This window comes from Haemaphysalis longicornis, unplaced genomic scaffold (assembly GCF_048455015.1).
Source record: "Haemaphysalis longicornis isolate Haplotype H1 unplaced genomic scaffold, Haemaphysalis longicornis Haplotype H1 scaffold_10, whole genome shotgun sequence".
Taxonomy (NCBI): Eukaryota; Metazoa; Arthropoda; class Arachnida; order Ixodida; family Ixodidae; genus Haemaphysalis; species Haemaphysalis longicornis.
The window spans coordinates 79,820,843-79,838,447 of record NW_027526204.1 but is presented as its reverse complement, the minus strand read 5'-3'; positions in this window follow the sequence as shown (position 1 = coordinate 79,838,447).

The window sequence follows — 17,605 nt, the reverse complement described above, 5'->3', positions numbered from 1 at the left end:
CTGTCAAGACACTCAGAGAAATTTAAAAAGTCTTGCGATTGAGCCAAGCTTGTGCTAAGCGAGGCTGTGCCAGGTATGCTGTAGGCTCAATTGGCTTAGATCTGATAAGAGTCTTTGAGACCCGTACCGACATCGTCGTGCAACCACCGCCATCATAGAACTCCTACGGTATATCGACGGTGCTTCAGAGACGGGGCGGAGAATACCATTAACTCGGAGAAGGGACGAAATATCAAAATTCGGGGGTAACACAGGGAAAGATAACACACAGACAGTGACTGTCCCTGTGTTATTTGTTTCTCCTCTCTGTGTAGCGTTTTACTGCTGTTTTTTTTTCTTGTTTTTTTTTTGTCCATCACAACAATTGCTAAGTGTCCCCATAGTTTTTTTTTTTTTTTTGCGGTCCAGTCTAGCGCTTGTGTTTTTTTTAACGATGAATGTTAGAGGGAATATCACGGTGGTTCATCCCGTCCGCACGCTTTTGATCATCCGTGACGAGCCAGTGGTGAGCGTTATTGATAACAATAAAATATCCAAATTACACTCATTCATTCGGATAATCATAGCAATGTTTAAAGTAGTTATAATTAATTTACCCAGGAGGAGGAGGCGCATAGCTGTTTTACGTCCGTATAATCACCAGAACAGTCCCTCTTTCGTGCCCGCCTAAGCAGACGATTTCAAATAAAGTCAATCCCTGTAACACATTCCGCCCTAAAACAGGACGACTTCCCCAAATTCCGGTGGTCCTTGTTCGGCGTCACCGCAGCACTGCACGCAACCGCCATCGGCAGAAACACATGATATAACGGCTGGAGCGTGTCTGAGGCCGAGCGGTAGCCTGTGTGAGGCTAAAAGAGAACGCGCGCGCCCATTTTTCTCCTCCTACAGTTGACGTCCGCGCGCGTGCGCTGTTGGGTGCGGCTCCGTGGTTCATTAATTAGTCCCGGCCCGCGTATGTACACACACACTACTCCCCATCAGGCGGGGACACGTGCCTGACCCAGCTCGGTATGGCGCTCTGGCGAAGATGTGCCTCGCTTTTTTGCGGGTGCAGCTCAACGGAGCAGACGATCGTGCAGACGAGGCAGAAGCAGCGTCGGTGGCGCCACCTGGCCGCCGTGAAAGCGCGCCCCGTGAACGCGGGCTTGTTACGTGTCCGTGTTTTACGCGTCCTGAATACCTGCATGCTTGCTCGCTTTTTTGTGCCAGGCCGAACTTTTCTTTGCGCGTCTCATTTGCTTCGGCAACGGAGTGCGTGGTAAACAATGTTGCAACTAAGGACGTACTATTATGAGCTCCCCGGCCACCTCGCCTACGCGGTACGCGAGGTACGATAAATAATTCAAGAAATGGGCGCTAATTATGTTTTAAATGATTAGCGGAATGAGTCACACGCGGGCGCGCTTAAATTCCGTTATTTTTTTTACCTCTTATTTCCTGACTCTGTTTTCCTTGTTTGCCTTGTTTCCTTTCAACTGTAGCTTGTCCATGTTGACAGTAAAAAAAGAAAACTTCCCCTAAAATTAGGCCCATCTGGCGGCGGGTTGTCATTATAAACTCTACAAGCCTAACCTGGAGCGCTGACTCACTGACGTGGCGAAACAAGGAAGCTCCTAGAGTGCTTTTCAGTTACCTCATTTTGGACAAACAGCAGCGCACTGGAAAAGGGAAGAAAACTCTAGTTGTTTAGTACAGTTATAGGAATAAATGATGTTGGTTTGTGTGCCCCTTACAACTGTTGCGACGTCATCTATTCGGATCGCCGTAGTCAGGGCTATGCAAGAGGGGAGTACGTAGAAAATAAAGATAGCCTAGAGCGCAGCTCGCGTTCTCTAATTGGTCAAGGGCGACTTAATTAAGTGATACATTAAAGCAGTGGATTTAAAATACCGTGGATCGCAACCATGAATGTGCTGGGGAGTGGGGACTTCGTTTGGCCTTGCAAAGGTGATGGAGGACCCCACGGTGTTATATTGTTCTATGTCATAATATGAAGCAGTTTGTACATAGAGCTAAATTAACTCGCATATATTCAATAATGGCGTTTTGCACTGACTCTTTTGTTGATGCATGCCATGTCAGAAGATTTTCTTTTGCAGCTAACAGTCGTTCAAATACTTATATGCTGCCTTATGTGTGTCTGGCTTTTTGCATAGCTCGAGTGTTGTGCAAAAAGCCACTTTAACAGATGGGCAACGCGGAGAAAAAAATAAACGAAGGTGTCATGCAGCGAAGCCACATTGTCAATCAATCAATCAATCAATCAATCAATCAATCAATCAATCAATCAATCAATCAATCAATCAATCAATCAATCAATCAATCAATCAATCAATCAATCAATCAATCAATCAATCAAGCCACCTCAGCGCGCATTGCGAATTTCCTGCCCTGTGAAGTGCATTGGAGTTAGGACCAGTGGGGGCATCACGATTATTTCATTTTGGGAGGGTTTATTCAAGACTTGTGGGAGGTCCACATCTTACCAGCACCAATGCATACCTATATTCTTGTGAGCGATTAAAATATGGTTGCACCTCACAAACCTCCCCCCGCCATATGCTGCTGCCACGGAGTTCAACCACAACCTCTGAAATGCGCTCCGATGCAGGAAGAACAAGAATGAACGTGTATTCCCGGACAAACGAAGACGGTGGAGCCATTCGCTGGCGTGGGCGACGTCCACGGTCCAGGGTGTCCAATTCTTCCAATTATTTTTCCATGTTCTCCCTCTCCCAAAAATAAAAAAAAGAATAACCGCCCCAGAAACGCCACGGCAGGTTTGCCGCCAATTGAAAATAAATGAACAGGGGTTATAACGCAAACCTACTTTTTTTTGCACTACTCGTGCAAGCTATACGCAAATTTTTCTTGCGTTTTAGTGTCCAAAGAACACTATTACTTTTAACATGGTATAGTAAGAGGTGCGCATGCGCATGCACCCCTCGTGCTCACATACGAACAGGCGCGAAAGCCGGCTTCACCGTTATAATACCGTATTTGCGGTGGTGCACCCTTTACAGGCGACACGGTTTTTTTATTGGTATTTGTTTGCTAACGCCACCGAAACTAGCTCAAGCTTTACACAGCTCCGCTGGTAATAAATTATGCCAATAGTATTGTCTAAAAATATTGTGAGGTACAAAAGATCCCTCCGCTTGTAGAAAATGTTCAAGTCCACCCATGTAAACGGGTAGAAAATACTTCCAAAGATGGGGGCCTTTAACACCCTTTTAACTAGTTAAACGTCTTTCACACCCTTTTGCTTAGTTAATAACTCCCTAATTTGTAGCTTTACACCCATGTGGGAACAAAGGTGTTGAAATAATGAACACCAATCCTGGTGGGTGTTTATATGGTGTGGAACAGGCGTCTGGTATTAATGAAATTCGATGACTTACTCTACCTCACAATTAAAAAGCTTCTTTTGCAAATCCGCATGCTGATTTGTATACGCTCACATCAAAATCCACAATTCCAAAATTACCGCTAAAATATCTGATTTTTGTGACAAGCGCACCGACTCTGTCGGAGGACTTTCCTCTGCTGGCTGCAAAATCAAAGAGAGCAGATGTATATCTAAGTAAGTATGTACTCGCTCTCCCCGTACATCCCGTTGGCCTTATTGCTCAATTCATTTGTGAGGCCTAGTGTGACTTGTGCGCGTTGAATGTGTCTGTATGTCATTGAATGTGTCTGGGTGTGGGCAGCGCAGCTGCCCACACCCTTATATTAGGGTGTTAATCAACCTTGCACCCTTATTTTAGGGTATTCACTAGCACACCCTTTTTTACCCTTACACCCTTTTTTTAGCCAAAACACCTTTTAAAGGTGTGTGCAATGGGACAAGATTTTTGCACCCTTTTCGACCAGAAAGGGTGAAAAAGAGTTTAGTGTGTAACCTTTCTTTCTCTAGGGCTTCAATCCGCTAACAACGAAAAACGACTCAGTTTTTTTTACAGCGGAGCTGTTCACGCTTGAGGTCTGTCCGTGCCAATCGTTAAAGGAGTCATGAAGAGAAAACACAAGTTTGGTTCATTCAAAAGATTGCCTCGTTAGAATCGTACTGACACCACTTTTAACGTAAACTTCGGTGGAATAAGCCACATAATTAGGAAAAAAGGAAATGGCCATGCGACCCACTAGCTCACTTCCCGCAACAGAACCTATGATGTCACACGAGACAGCTCTGCGATTGGCGGAGGGCGGCAAAAGCAAACGAAAATTAGGCAGAGTGTAAGCCTGCCGAACGAGCTACAGTCGAACACGGATATATCGAACACGGGTATATCGAATTATTGTCTATATCGAACTCATGAATTATCCCCTTGAAAATTCTGTGTAAAAGTATAGGAATTCGTACGTTTATATCGAACGGTATTTTTCCCGACATTGGGTATATCGAACACCGAACGAGCTGGAAGGTGCTCTTCGGCAGTCGCTGCACCCCCGATTTCCGCGGTCGCTTAGTGCCTTCGCCGAAACCCGACAAGGACAGAAGCCGGGGCGTCGGAGCGTCGTGCTTGCCTTCTCATGGATAACTGCTCGGCCAACCAAACCACCTGCGAGCTCGACAACATCGAGCTCAAGTTTCTGCCTCCAAACACAACAGCCAGGCTGCAGCCGCTCGACCACTCGACTAAGTCGTTCAAGCTAGGGTACAGGAGGAGACTCCTCGATAGGCTTTTGATGAACCTCCGCGTGGGTACCGAGTTTAAAGTTGACCAGCTGGGGGCCATACACATGATGAGGGGTTCCTGGAAAAGCGTAAAGCAGAGCGTGGACAACTGCTTCCGGAAGGCAGGCTTCGTGACGGCCGAACTTTCGGAAGCTTGCGAAGACGGCGACGACGACGAATAGGGCATGGACGACACGTTTCGCGAGCTGTCGTCCCTTTTCCCGGCTGCTGTTCCAGCCGGACTGTCTGCCGGCGACTTCGTGAACGCTTACAGCAGTGTTTAGGCTGTTGCGAGCGTCGCTGACGAGGATATCGTAGCTGCGGTTGCAGGAACCCAGGCTGATAGCTCGAGTGGCGAAGATCGTCCGGACGAGGATGCGGCTACACGATCGTACTCCGCCGGTGAACTGGCGGCTCCGTTCAGCTCGATTCTACATAGTTGCGGCGACATGGGAGGAACTGGGCTGTCACACCTGGATAGCCTCGAAAAGATCGAGACCAGCGTCTTTAATTCCATGTACAGGACGAAAAGCAGGCCAAGATCAGCGATTTCTTTTCACGAAAATAAAGCATCCTGTTGCGTCGTTAGTGTGGAATTAGTTGTCATTCTTGAATGCGCCGATCGGTAAGTGGTCGTACGCCACAGGTGAGGTCTCACAGCCCATATTTTTTATATCGAATTTTTCATATATCGAACTATTTCGCGATCCCTTTGGAGTTCGATATATCCGTGTTCGACTGTATTTGCCTTAAATTTAGGGCACATTCTTTTTAGATTGATGATTTGATTGTTGTGTTTAACGCACCGACGCAACGCAGGCGATGAGGTGCGCCGTAGTGGAGGGCTCCGGATTAATTTTGACCACCTGGGGATCTTTAACGTGCGCCGAAATCTCGAACACACGGGCGTTTTTGCTTTTTCGCCTCCATCCACGTTCTTTTTAAAGCGGTAAGAATGCTGGTAAGTGTAAGTTACGAAAGCACATGTAAACATAGAAGTACCGCTGCGTACTGCTGCTGTTGGTACTGCGCGCACTATTCTTGTTTAGCTGCACAGGACTGCGGGGCTTTGGGGTTGTCTCAGACGACACTGGCCGATTGATTGACGCGACGGTGTCTTACGTGAACATATTTGTCGAGCGAGCAGTATGTTTCACGAAACGATTTTCTCCCAGAACGAAAAAAAAAGGCAGAAAACGACACGCCATGGTATGGTGGCGCCATCTAGGTTGAGTAACGTAAACAAACGCGCGAATACCTCGATACTAACTCTGCCGTACAGGGTGGAGACACCCTTTGAACGGTCCCGTGCCGCTACGATTGGGTCAACGTACTCAGTGCGTTGTTCGACCCAGCAACGCGAAACAGATAGGTTGATTCAAACTTTGCCAGTTAACCGCGTTGCGGCGATACTTTTAGCGCGATTTTGATACAATGACTTGCTTCGGCGGCGAGCGAGCGAGCGATCCAAAATGGCGGCCCCAGCATGTACGTGTCTCTACCCTGTACGGCGGACGCGCGAATCGAGGGATCCTAGGCTGCAGAGCGGTCTGTGATGTCATTGCAGCTACGAAAACACACGATTTAGCAGGAAAATCAAAATTTTAACATAAATTGATTAATTTCTCAGTGAATGAAGCAGCGTTTGCATTCGAACAAGCGCTGGGGGCACTACAAAACACGAAATCTTTCGAATAACACAAACTTGTATTTTGTCTTCATGGCTCCTTTGACAGAAATTCCGCTCGGAAGATTGCAACGCTTCCCGTGATCAGAATTGAACCTGGGTCCCTCGCGTCATGAAACCGCCGTCTATCTGATTCAGCTATCATCGCATTCGAGGCACTGTGCATTTCCTTCGGTTTATTCGTAGCGCTGGCGTTGGTATTGGACTTTAGCTGCGTTGAAGTGGACTTTGGCTACGGACTTTGACTGGTCGGATTTTGGACTTTATGAGGGCAGTTTGTGGACTTTGGTTTAACTTAGTTGGATGGAGAAAGCTTGGCTTTTTAACCGTGTTTCCCTTAAGAAATGGGCAGACCTAAGAGAGAGAGAGAGAGAGAGAACTTTTATTAATCAGAAAAGGATGACCACTGGTCGCGATGGACGAAAGGAATGAGGAGGGGGGGCAAAAGAAAATAGACAAATGCTGGTCGTTAAGTTCGTGACGATCGCAATAAAAAAGCCAAGTTAAAGCAACTGAAGACCGGCAGCTCCGCTGCTTCCTCATAAGATTTTCGCATCTCAATTGCCAAGGTGGCAGATTGTATGCCTTTTTCTTTTTTGGGGAAATGACCCTACGTATACCGCTGGCGTGCTTAAAGGAGCCATGAAGAGAAAACACAAGTTTGGTTCATTCAAAAGATTGTCTCGTTAGAATCATACTGACACCACTTTTAACGTAAACTTCGCTCAAATAAGCTACATAATTAGGAAAAACGGGAATGGTCATGCGACCCACCAGCTCATTTCCCGCAACAGAACCTGTGATGTCACATGGGCTAAGCTCTGCGATTGGCGGAGGCTGGCAGAAGCAGACGCAAATTAGGTAGAGCTTACAAACTAGACGAACGAGCGATTTGCGCTTAAATTTAGGGCACATTCTTTACAAAGCAATAGGAATGATGGGACAAACAGTGGAAGTTACGAAAGCACATGTAAACATAGAAGTACTGATGCGTTCTGCTGTTCGTACTACGCACAGCATGCTTTGGTTTAGCTGCACAGCACTACGGGGCTTGGGGTTGTCTCAGACGACACTGGCCGATTGACACAAGCAACGGTGTCTTACGTGACCCCATTTGTCGAGCGAGCACTGTTTCAGGGAACGAATATTTTCTCCCAGAACAAAAACAAGCCAGGTTTAAATGCGGGCAAAAACAAACCAAACGCTTGCCACGGTATGCTGGCGCCATCTAGGTTACGGAACGTAAAGAAACGCGGGAACAAACCAACACCGCTACAGGGTGGAGACAACCTTTGAACGGTCCCGTGCCGCCGCAATTGGGAAAACGGGCTCAACGCGTTATTCTTTTCGTTTCCCACGAGACCTAGCAACGCGAAACAGACAATATGATTCAAACTTCTTCAGTAAACCGCGTTGCGGCGATAATTTTAGCGCGGTTTTGACACAATGACTTGCTTCGGCGGCGAGCGAGCAACTGAACATGGCGGCGCCAGCGTTACGTGTCTCTACCCTGTACGGCGGATGCGTGAATGAAGGTACTCTAGGCTGCAGAGCGGTCGGTTCCCGTGATGTCACTTGGGACCACGAAAACGCACGATTGAGCGGGAAAATCAAAATTTTAACCTAAATTGTTTAATTTCTCAGTGAATAAAGCACCGTTTGTATCCGGACAAGCGCTGGGGGCACTATAAAACACGAAATCTTTCGAATAAAACCAACTTGCATTTTCTCTTCATGGCTCCTTTAAACAGCAATGGATACGCGCAGTCTACGCGCGAACCCGCCCCTTGTAAATGTAGGAGTAGCGTGCGTAATGTGGTATTCACTGACGGCTAATACGGCTTCCTGGCATTCTAACACACCACAATGACTGCCATCTGCCACCGTTCTTTTGTTTTTGTCTTCTTTTTCCTCCACAGTGGCGCCGCATACACGTCGTCCCGTGCCGCACGACGTTTACCTCCGGCATCGTTTCGTGCACTTGGACGGTTTCTCTAAAACGCGGCGAAGAGGTGCGACGTCTGGGGGAGAGCGCGAGAGTTCTCACCCCTGCCGCCTGACGCTCTTGCGCTGCGAATATTTACCGCAACCAGGCGACTACCGGCCAGACGTCTAGACTGCCGCGGAGCCAGCTCAGCCGTCTACTAAAATTTTCCCCGAATTACACGCCCGCCAGACACGCGGCTTGCGAAATTCCTGGGGAGAACCGAGTCGTGAGCACAACGCTCGTTCGTTTATCCCGCGCAAAAAAGACGACGCCTTCTGGTACGCGACGTCAATCCAGAACCCCAGTCGGGAGCCAGACGTGATCGTTAAGCCGCCTTTACCGTGGACGTTTATTGTCGGGGCCTTAACCGACGAGGCGGATCTGGTTCGGTTGAAGCTCGCTTTAAAGGGACAGACAACCGATTTTTGTCGAGTATATATTGTCTATCCCAAATGAAAGGGCATCACTTAAAGCACCTTGACGAGGAACGCTTTTGCTGTTAACGCTCTAGAACTTTTTAAATCGAATTTTTTGATCTACGAGCCGTATGTGTCCCTCTCAAAACTAATGCTGGCAACCATGACATAGAGTAGCTCGGCAACATACTTTTGTCGGTATGCGAAATAAAAAACGATATTTAAAAACTTGTTCTCAGCTAAAAAAGTTTGAATCGCAGGCTTTCCTGTTCCTTTATGTGTTTTTTTAATGCAACGGTCTATTTTGCACGAATGCGCCATCTGTTGGGATAGACGATAGGTATAATCTGGCATCACGTTGTGGAGGCGGGAAGTTCAATTCTCCCCGGGCGCGATGTTTTTTTTTTTTTTTTTAAGCTGCCGTTGGCGTATTTGGAGACTGAAATCAAATATTTTGGCAGAACAAACGCCCCTGACTCAGACAGAATCGTCAAAGCTCCTTCGCTGGGTCTGTTTACTGAACGCTGCCGTTGATTCTGGACATGGTGGCGCAGTTAGCCACACTGAGAGCAACCCAGCGGCGGCGGGCGGCGTGTCTTCAGAATTTTCAAAGTAATGTTGAGAAATACATATACTATTTAAGCTTGTAAAAATACTTGTGTCAAAAGGTTTTCAATGCGTAAATAAACGTTTCAGCGGTTACAGTAGCTGCTAGGTTTGCAGGTCACGTGACAGGGACACATATTGTAGTGTCAAGTTTCGACACTACGAACCGCCACCCTTCCGATTTCAGGAAGTTTGCTGCCAAATTAAAGTTATTTCCGCCAGTTTGTTTAAAAATTGCTTGTGGTTACCCGGCTATATAAAACGCTGGCTTTCATATGAGCTAGAGAACATATACGCGACAAAAATCGGTTGTCTGTCCCTTTAAATCTTCCCGCTGAACTCGGCCCTTTCAGATATATAAGCCAGCTCCGCTGTGGCGCAAACTGCACGAGCGCACGTCTTTCCGGGAACTTCAAGTGAGCACATGCCCTGCACACGCCCGTGTTTTCGCGCGTTACCCCAGACAGTGCTTGTGACCGCGGGATGCCGACGTCCACAACCTCATCCGCCAAAAACAAGTCTCTCGAGAAGTGTTTCCGTCGTCTGCGGCGCGTGCTGCTTGCAGACGACCGGACGCACGCTTGCGTCGTCTGCTACGGCGCGTGTTTACAGAAACCGCCCGGCCCACGATGAAGAAAAGTTCCTCCCGATGCTCCTTATTCATCGAGGCGGAGGCGGCTCACTGTCTCCTCTCGTCCTCAAGACTCGGTTACGCCGTCTTGTTTGGCTTCGACCTACGCCGTGAGAAGCCGGGCGCGTCCGTCCGGACGAGGCAACAGGCCATTCAGTCATGGCCGTCTAGACCGGACGGAAGCGGCGGCGAGGTCCTCTTTTTTTCTCGCTCTTTGTTTCTCGTCTGCGGCGAGCGTCTGCTGCGTCCGTGTTTACGATCCCGTTAGCCCCTCGCGCTTGGGAAGGAAGCCTGACTCAGTGGCGGCCGCACGAAGCGGCCTCCGCAGAATCCTGTTTGCGAACGGATCAGGAACGCTCCTCCCACAGCCGGCGAGAAGACCACGGCGAAAGGCTCGCTTAGCGCATCCTCCCTCGCCAAATAAGTTAAGCCTCTGGTGCCCCGCCGCGGCCCGCGGGATATAAGCCACTGCACTGGCCAGACATGCCGCGCCTACATTCTTTCCTCTCCGCCCCAGCCCTTTGGTGCCGTCTGCGGTGCCGTCTGCTGGCAACTTTTGTAGCAGACGAATGCGTCTGGGCCAACCTCGTTGTCGGCCGGCTGTTACGGCAGGCGCACTGTAAATGGCTTACGTATGTGGTTTTCGTCTTGGTCGTCAAACTATCGCATGCTAGAATTCTATCAGGGGTTATAGTGGCAAATGGTTTCTTCACGACATCGAGGCGTTTACACACCTTCTGACAAAACGTGACGACCTGTCCCGCGGTTATCCATCCCTCCTGGTTAACTTCTATTTGAGGTTACGTTAAGGGTCACCTGCCGAGGGCAGCAGCTAATGGCGGGTCTTTGGTCCATTGTCGTGAACAGAAAGTAACTTTAATTGCCAGCGTAGTTCAGTTCAAACGAAATATGGGAGTGCGAGTTGCAGAGTTTCACTGTAGTCTCGGTTGAGACGCCTACGTGAAATTTTTGCTGGATTTCTAACACCGCAATGCATTTCGGAAGCCATCAACGTCCGGGAAATCCGTTAATGCGTTTCACGATGGTATGGAGCGACTCCACTTCAGTATTCTAGCCGAACCAGCAAATATAGTCGTGACACTACTTAACGCAGATTGTAGACGCGGAAGTTCACCTTCCACCCCTTTTGCCTCCAATTGCTTCTTGAAGGTGCCGAAACAGGATAATTTTGCATAGGTAAACCTTGCATCGTTTGTCCATTCGATACTAAAACGCTGCCTCGTGCCATACCCCAAAGCGTTGGCTACAGGGCTGCCCATAGGCATTGTTGTCCTACCGCTGCTGTCTTCTTGACGCTCGCCGTGGGACAGCCGAATGTCGAGGAGATGGCTGTGGATGTCCAGAGGACGTACAGCCTTCCGCAACTCCGGGTCGATCCCGCGCATTCCGATTATTACCACACTAAAATGCCATTTCAAATTTGACGTGTTATGTCGGTGGCCCGCCCTCACCATTACGAACGAGTCTGCTGTGCGCGGCGTCAATTGAAGGTCAATTGACCTCCGTATAATCCACATCTTTACTTCGAAACAGTAGTGGAACGATTACTCGCTGCCCGAGTGACTGCAGTTTTCGATCAGGTATTTCGTCTTCTTATTTTGACTTATTCCGCCAGGAACGGCAGCGCCACATCACATCCGTAATGTAATGTGAGGGAGGTTATATGTAATGGTCCCATTTATTTCCCTGTCCGCCATCCCCAACACAGTAGGCGCACGTATTTAAGAGAGAAATGCTTGAAGAAAGTGTAAGGAGAATATATGTAACGCACGTAACGTTCTGAATACGTTACAAGCTACAAAAACGCTCCCTCTGTCATATTTTCCTTTTTGTATTTGTGACCACAGTATACCATTCTATTTCTCTTCACAATACAAACTCATACTGCCTTGAAACAGGAATTTCAGAGTAAGCCGGTTCGTGCATAGTGTCGACGGAATCGTGTCCACGCGTCGCACCAGCAACGCTCATGCACCCCCCTCTTTTTTTTTTTTTTTTCAGCAATTCGAACGATGGAGGGATTTCAGCGTTCTAAGGGTCAAGAGGGGTCACAGCAATTCGTTGTGGGCAGCCATAAGAGCCCCCATTGTTCCTTTTTGAAGCTCTCCTTTGCCGAGCAGAAGCAGGTGGTAAAGATCGTCTTGGGAGACGTGCGTCTATCCGATCCGTTCGACACGGATCAGCGCCTTCAGTAAGCTGTTTCGGCGTTGAGCAGACAATGGACACCACGCGCGTACGGCTTCCCTCCGTGTACACTACCTGCTCGACACGAAAGTGTAGGAACCACGCCTTTGAACGGCTTCTGTGCCCCGCCGCCATCTTGCTTTTGTCTTTTTGTCGTTCCCTCCGGCAGGGGTGGCATTGTAAGCGTGAGCTGGCAAAGCGGGGAAGCAGGATGCTGCTGCGTGTGAGGTAAGGTGCGCGCCGAAGTCCGAAAGGGGCGCGGAGAGAGAGGGCAGCGTCGTGGTGCTTGAACCTGAACGCGCCGACAGGAACGGGGCGGGTTCCTTTCCCGCCAAAAAAGAGCCGCGCCGCCACGCAGATGGCGCGAACGCTGCGGGACCCCCGAAACGCGGATGCGGCGTCTGCTGGGAAGAGGGCGCGCGGGAAGAGAGAGAGAATGAGAGGAGAAAAAGCGCGCCAACCGGCAAGGTCAAGGACCTCGGCGGCTCGGCGTGGCATCGGCCAGCGAAACCACGCCGCGCGCGCGCGCGAACGTTTTTGGCGGGAACCACCACCGACCCTGCTCACGCCCGTCTGCGCGCATGCGCAGACACTAGATCCTATCTCCTAGCGGGAAAAGGAGGAGGAGACGGCATCCATGGGAGGCGACAAAAATGAGAAGAGACGTATGGAGCGCCGCCACCCGACGTCCACCGAAGTTGCAGGAGGCATTGATCGCAGTGCCTGTTTTCTAAGTTTTCTGTGGAGTGTTTTTTCGATTCGCTGCATTTTACGCGTCCCGCTTATTTTTCATTATCATTCGTTTGTCTGCGCAGGGTAGGGGCATGACTGGGGCGATGGCTGCCGGTCATTTGAAGAGCCGAGGGCGGCGTCCAAGCGTGGCAGACAACGTCTGGACGGTCCTGTTCGCGCGTCGATTGGCCTTCGTCAGCATGCGTCGAGTCATCTTTTTTTCAGTTCGGAACACTGTTGACCACACCTGAATTCAGAGGAACCTTGCCGCAAGGACGTTAAGGACATCCATTTTATCCCCCTCTAACGAAAGGTACAATCAGGTAATCAAAATAGAACAAGTAAAAGAATTAGGGCTCGAGAAATTGAAGTTTCAGCCAACCTCCCAAGAAGCCACCTTCGTTTAGATATTCATTTTCGTCCTTCAAGAATATAAACCTAATCCCCTTCTTCTGCAAGCACTTGCGCTTAAAAAGGAAGAGTTGACGCGAACGTTTACCCCTTTCAGATTTCAGAGAAATGACGGGCTTCCTTTTCTGGTTATTCTGAGCATACAATACATCTACTGCAGGAAAGATGACACCACGGGGTTTGGAATTTCGATGTCAAGCTTTCCGTTCCAGGCAACACATCCGGTCCGGCGAAGACGATGTCTGTTCGAGATTCGGCTCATTTAAGGCGAAACCCGACCGGAAACGAGAAGAACAAACCAAAGCAAAACTCAACGAGCAATGAGTCTGGCTTTCGGGTAATGACATCCGAGCTGCAAGGGAATGGCTCTCCGCCTACAACGGGGCTCCTTCGCATCACGCGTTCTCACGAAACTCGGGTTCTGCTTAACAAACTTCCCTTGCTTTTGAACGGCGCATCAATTTTAGAAAAGCCGCTTCGTTGTTGAGTAGGCTGCACACTCACCGGATAGTCGTTTACGTAATTTCTTTTTCTCACTGATTTTTCGGTGAAACTGAAAGAAAAGCGGATTAGTACATTCTGAGGTTCCCTTCAGTTGCCTCAATTAGTGCGGCGCGTGAGGAGTCGAAGGATCTGGTTGGAATTTGTCTCAGTATCAGGGAACAAACTCGACTAGATGATATCATAGCTGAAATAAAGAAATGCGCTTGAGAGAGAGAACGATCTTTAATGAAGTCTAGCGATACTATAGCCGGGCTAAAATGCCTCACTTGCTACGCCAGTTGATGACGTGATGAATATGATGGCGGTGATGTTCAAGAACTTGATGCACACAGAGACGTTGAGTTATTCACAGAGACTAATCTAGACCTGTGTGTTACAGGTACTCTATATGAGCTTTTGTAGCCCGTAAAGCGCATTTGGGACATGCCCATGGTCCTAAAGTGTCCTTTAGCTGCATGTCCACGGAAAGCGGCAGTCCTAAAGCGACTGCGAGGGACACTCTTTGAGCACTGAATCGAGCACATTCACAGAGAGGTGCTGCAGGGTTTCTCGCACATCACTGCAGTGTGGGCAGAGTGGCGACGTAGCTCGTTTCATCTTAAAGAGGAAGTTGCGCGTGTATGCGATATTCAACCGCATGCGATTTAGAATTGCTTCTACCCGCTTGGAGAGTCCTGGCGGCATTTTGAATTTGCAATTTGTATCGTTGGAAGATAATGGCGCGTAATGACGTGATACGTCATCCCAGGCTGCACGCTGCATGTTCCATGCCACGCTGGATGCAAGGACAGATGCATCCTTCCTGGAGAATTGGTTGGTCATGTAGCTAGACGGAATGACAACCCATGGACCACTACGGTAACGAGTGGATACCGAGACACGGGAATAGAAGAAGGGGAAGGCCAATAACTCGACGGAGCGACGAAACAGGGAAATGGGAGAGGGGGGCGGCGGTCAAGAATGGACTTGCGCAGCGCAGGACTGGAGGGGTTGGAGGTAAATGGGAGAGGCCTTCGTCCTGCAGTAAACCTAAATAGGTTGTTGTTGGTAATGGTGATGATGATGATGATAGCTGAGTGTGGTCGGGTATATAAGTTTGCTTGGGGAGAGTTGCCTCGCTATGCGTGCCTTCCTAAGTGCTTGTCTGGCGTCAATGCATTGGTTGCATGTGTAGGGCGTTGTGGAATGACCATCCACTGGGGCGACGCTTTCGCGCTCCCATTTACAGGAATGCGCTCATGGTCAGGAAGCCAGAGAGCACTGGAGCATTAACACGTAATTATTATACATCACGGTCTTTCAGATGGTACGATGATTTTGTGGTTCAGAATTCGGCGCGCTGTCTGGACTGGTTATGTCGCGTTGCGAAGGGTGCACAAGAACAGGTGCGTTGTCTCACCGCTCGCGACTTCTTGGTTATAAATCGTATACTTTCGACTGACAGTAAAAAAAAAAAAAACGGTTCTGACGTTTCAATTACCCGAAGGTGTTCAGTCCAGAAATGTGCGCAGCAAAACATTTCTGCTGTGTTCCCCAGTGAAAGGAACGGCTTGAAAAGAGAAGTTATAAGCGTCGGGTAGTTTATTATGCATGTTTCTTGCATTGAAAACACGTTGACCATGAGCCGCACCCTAAGAAACCCGGAGCCACCAATTGATTATCGTATTTCTGTTACAGCACTGACCCGTTTTCAAGAAGCGCCATATCGCGCGACACAAATGAAAAAAGCATGAAGACAGAACACAACCTTGGTTAATTTGCAAGAAGTAGGCTTCACTACCTCACTACGTTTCATTCCAGCCACGAAGGACGTTCTTTAATCAGCAAAATGAATGCAATCAGTGTTGCAGAACATTCAAATTTCGCGCTACAGTGACGTGTTATGAGTGGTAGTGGCGTCATACGGACCGTCACTGAAAACATTTTTTCAGTGTGTTTACTACACGTTAGCATTCAAGTGATGCGATCAAACGAAACTAGAGGCTCAACAACAATCGTCCAGTCATGTGTCTTCGCGATGGGCTAGTTCGGCGGCCGCCCATCGCAAGATCAAGATTGTGTGACGTCATGAAAAGTTGCCGGAAAGTGACTAGGGAGTCGCCACTGCTTCGCATGTTTTCTTCAATATCTCCACCATTTTTCCGAAGTTTACAATAAAGTTAGTGTCATTGTTATGGGGACGAAGCCGTCTTTCTAATGAACTGTCATGTAATTTGTCTTCATGGCCACCGTAAATGTTGGTGGTTTGGATTATTCCTGTAAAGGAATGCTGTAACGTTTCCGAACTCTCATTTCACTGTTGTTTTTCTAGATAATTCCTTGCTACTGATGGCCCTGCCGCTGTCTTCCAGGCACTGCCATTCAAGCCCACAACGGGTTTGGCAGGCCCATCTCTTGTCTTGTATTGTACTCATGCCATTAATAAAGTATTAATATTAGTATTATTATTGTTATTGGGGTTTCCGCACAAGTGCTTTGAGGTTGAGTGAAGTCGCCTAACTTAGGCACTATTGTAAAAACGGACGACAAGTTTTAACGGGCACCGCATATGAATTCAATTATAATCAGAAGTCACTCTAGAAACTGGAACCAACACTGCAGCCTTTTCGTAAGGGTTTCTTTCTGGCGAGGCAGGGCCTGTTCCTACAAGGTATGTGTGTCCTTAATGATATCAATATTTCAACTCATTACCTTCCCCTTCCCCGTGTATTCCAACACCCCAAAAATTTTCATTTTAAACTTACCTGCCGTAAAAAGATGCTGAATGCATGCCACATCGTGTGCACTTTGGATAAACAAAACAATACACACAACAATAAATTCCTTAGCGTTATGTCAATCTGTTGACACGCTCTTCCTGCCATCCCTCTCCCTCACTCCCTCCCTCCCTCCCTCCTTCCCCCCCCCTCTCTCTCTCTCTCTCTCTCTCTATCTCTCTCCTGTGATACAAGCACTGTAAGTAAAAAATTGGGCCCATCTCCTCGCGAGGGGGACTCGAGTAAATGCGTCGCATAGGGGGTGGGTGTATTGCGTTAACGTTTAGTGTTTGGGGAGTTGGTGGTAGTGAATGCGTTGTATCAGCAGCTTCTTGACGTATTTTGAATGAGTCAAGGATATAAGGCGCGTTCGTAGCACCCCATTCTGTGTCGGCTTTGTGGCACAGTGGGTAGAGCACCATGAACATTGCGTTCCGCCCGCAGGGTCGCGGGATCTAAACCAGGCGCCAGATGGTATTTTTTTTATATAGTGTAGGCGGAGGGGTGCGGACAGCGACGGTGCGGACTACGACGGACGTCAACGCGGGTGACATCGTGAGTTACTGAAATGCTCTGCATTTAAAATGCTTTAGTTCCGATTCCATCCAAGCGTAAGCTCAGTTACCCCATCCTCTCCCGCCCTTATGACTCAGCGCGACCGCTTCCCACCCCGTCTCATCGGACGCCGTTTAAACTCGGGCACCGTGGATGTAAGCAGCACATTTTCAGCGTCGGCTACAATGTTTCACCTCTCACGTCACCGACCGCGCCCCATTTGCATGCCTGTCCCGCGGGCCGTCGTCAGGCGTGGAAGGTTTCCGCGCGACAGCCTCTTGACGGCGCCCCGTCGGCACCTATCAATGTCGCCATCGTGTTTACTGGCTGGCCGAGCGCGCCGTAGCACCGCAGAGGTCGTGGACGACCGTAAACAGGCCCAGCGCGGACGCAGGTCTAGGACCGGGCGTGTGTAAATTTAACAACGCCAACCT